The sequence below is a fragment of the Chrysochloris asiatica genome, unplaced genomic scaffold (assembly GCF_000296735.1).
Source record: "Chrysochloris asiatica unplaced genomic scaffold, ChrAsi1.0 scaffold00029, whole genome shotgun sequence".
In the NCBI taxonomy this organism is placed as follows: domain Eukaryota; kingdom Metazoa; phylum Chordata; class Mammalia; order Afrosoricida; family Chrysochloridae; genus Chrysochloris; species Chrysochloris asiatica.
In genome coordinates, this window is record NW_006408547.1 from 21,735,081 (window position 1) to 21,738,461 (window position 3,381).

Sequence of the window (3,381 nt, forward strand, 5' to 3'; positions counted from 1 at the left end):
TGACTTTGAAGGTAGGAGGTCAATGGATCGCACACAGGCAAATTGCTTCTTAGTGGAGACAAGGGGGTGAAATATGTTTTATTTTCTTGTACCCCACATTACCCTGGTGACCAGAGGTGTGGCTGGCCCCCATCCATGTACACTCCCTGGGAATCTCCTGTTCTCTGAGAGGCTGAATTGGCATCAAAGTATGTGGGGAGTTAGCAGCAGCAACCTAGCACCTGGAATCAGGTGTGGCCTAGTCCAGACACACAGAACTGGTCTGGTCAACCCTGAATTAGACAGATCTCTTTCCCTTGACTCCCCTCTGGCATGGAAGTATCCTGATCCCCTAGCTGCTTTGGGGTCGGCAAAAACTACTTCCAGAACAGACAACACTTAGTACTAAAGGCACTCCATCTAGGACTGGCTGTTACTGTCTCATCCCTTTCACACCCATGACATGAAATCTTCAACTGGCAAGAGACCCCAGAATGTTCTCCTTTCTGGGTCTGGCACTTGCCCTGTTTTGTTTTTGTTTTGTTTTTTTCATTTCATTATTTTTGTTTGTTTATTGTTTATCTCTTGCCAATCTCTCTCTTGCTTTCTAAACTTTCTATCTCCCCTTTCATTTTTTTGTGTGTTTTTTTTCTGCTTTTATTTCCCAACCACTTTCCTGCTTGTTGTTGTTGATAAGCATCAAGTTGGTTCCGACTCATAGCAAACTGTACAGGATTTCTGAGGAGCAGCTAGTGGGTCTGAACTATCCCCTTGTACTTGAAATTGACCTTATAGTCCAGTGCTTATCCTACAGTGTCACACCAGGACTCCTAGGGGGCTCTCAATCACAAAGAGCCAAGTATTGTATGAGACTACTGTTTTAAAAATTCAAGAAAAGCTTTTCATACTAAATGAAATATTCTTTGATGTTTACTAGGGGTGGGAGGGAACGGAGAGTAATTCACTGGCTAGTGGGTATGCACATGTTAACTTGGTTGATGGGAAGGGCAATATACAGTAAGAGAGAGGTTGGCAGAAGAAGGATGAAGACAAAGGGAGGTAGGCAAGGACTACCGGGGTTAGAGTTTAATAGTAACATAGACACAACCTTGGAACAACAATGTTCTCTGGATAAACACACAGGGTGAGTGGGGAGAGGGGAGAAGAATGGTATATATATAGAGAGAGAGTCCTTATGTGACGCTGTAGGATAAAGTACTGGACCGCAAGGTTGATTTGAACTATAAGGTTGGCAGTTCACCAACTGCTCCTTGGAAACCCTGTACAGGGTCACTGTGATTCAGAACTGACTCAACAACACTTAACAACAATATATTTATATTCCATGATCTATAAGAGCTGAAAGAGGATATTGGCACAAGGGTATTCACCTTTCCTGCAAACAGATACGAATATGGTAGGGCATACAGCAGGCAAAATGATGAGAATGTCTTAAATATCATCAGACATTTTAAGACAATGAGTTGCTAGGCCTGCGGGCTCAGGACTGTAGTCTCAGGGGGCACCATCATCTATTGGCATAACATAATCCACAAAGACAATCTTCTACTTCCTATTTTAGTGAATAGCATCTGGGATCTTAAAAGCCTATGATTGGCTCTCCAAGGTGCAGCTATTGGTCCTTCATGTGAGAATTGAAAAGGCTTAGAATCATCACTTAGTTCAACAAACTAATGGACCACGTGAACATCAGTCTCCACGACACTGAGATCTGAAAACCTAGCTGGTGCCCAGCTATCACTACCAACTATTCTGAAAGGGATCCCATTAGAAGGTCTCAGAAAGAGTGGGAGAAAAGGTGGAACAAAATTCAAAATTAGTTTTAAAAAACAACTGAGCTTACTGGTCAGAAAGAGACTGGAGGAACCTGAGATTATTTATGGCCTTTGATGATCCTTTAGGTCTGGAAAGGAACTCATCCTCATGACCCAACTTTCAGCCAAGCAGCACATAGGTATAGAAGGGGACAATCCTAGTAAGGTGTACTCACTATGAGTGATGGAATGGTCAATCATTCAAAATCAAAGGGACAACATGGACCTAAGGACAAAACTAAGAAGGACTGGAAATGGGGGTGGAATGAAACTAGGAAGAACAGGGAGGAAGCGGGATGAGTGTTGGTCCATGGAGGGGACGGAAATCATTGAGATGAAACAAAGTGGAGGATTTGTTGAATGGAACACTGAGGATTTTGTCTGTAAACCTTCACTCTATTCACAATACAAGTTTGTTTGTTTTTTTTTAAGAAAACGTTATGGAAGCAGACTGGTAACAACTTTCTTCTGTAGAGTTACTGGTGAGTTCAAAAGCCAACCTTCCAGTTAACAGTTAAGCATTAAACTGCTGCGTTCCCAGGGCTCCCTAAAAAGTAAAATAACAAAGATGTAAATGTCCTTATAATATGAAGTATTATTGATCCGCTGTCACGTGTCAGGGGTCCTGAGCAGGCCATCTGTTTATGGTGGTTGCTAGACCAGTCCTGAGCGAAGTTATTAGGTGAAAAGACTTGATCTCGACCCTTCCCCTCTCAACACCTTTTCACTTTGTGTTCTCTGTCCATGTTCATCTTCAGCTTTAAGGTCTACATGATATATCTCCATTCATTCTCTCTCTGAAGCGATATTCTCCGGAAGGAACCTAGTGTCTGTTACTTTCACCTGAGATGAACTTGGTGTCACTGTAACAACTCTCCCAGGAGGAGGAGGTGACAAGTGAACAAATATATATCCACAAGGTCCCAGGCATGATCGCATAGAACTTACATCCCTAACAATCATCATCACAGGGGTGATTTTGTCCCATATTATCCCAAGTTGTTGTTGCCTGAATTGGTTCCAACTCATAGCAACACTACATACAACAGAATACAACACAATAATACAACAGAATACAACACAACAGAATACAACACAATACAACAACAGAATACAACACAACATACAACTGCCTGGTCCTGCGCCATCCTCACAATTGTTGACTTTGAGCACATTGTTGCTGTCATGATGTCAATCTATCTTGCTGGGGTCTTCTTTTTTGCCGACCATCCACCTTACCATTCATAGTGATACCACTATGAGTGGTGGCCATTTGGTTTCCACTTAAAACCAAATGGCCACCCTCATCTGTCAGTTTGTTGTATTGTGGTGGCTTATATGTTGCTGTGATTCTGAAAGCTCTGCCACTGAGCTTCCAGAAAAAGATAGACTAGGAAGAAAGAGTGACAAACTACTTCCGAATATTTAGTCACTGAAAACCTTATGAATAGCAGAGAAACACTGTCAGATATAGTGCCGGAAAATGAGCCACTCAGATTGGAAGGCACTCAAAACGCAGTTGGGGAAGAGCTGCCTCCTCAAAGTAGAGTGGACTGTGATAACATGA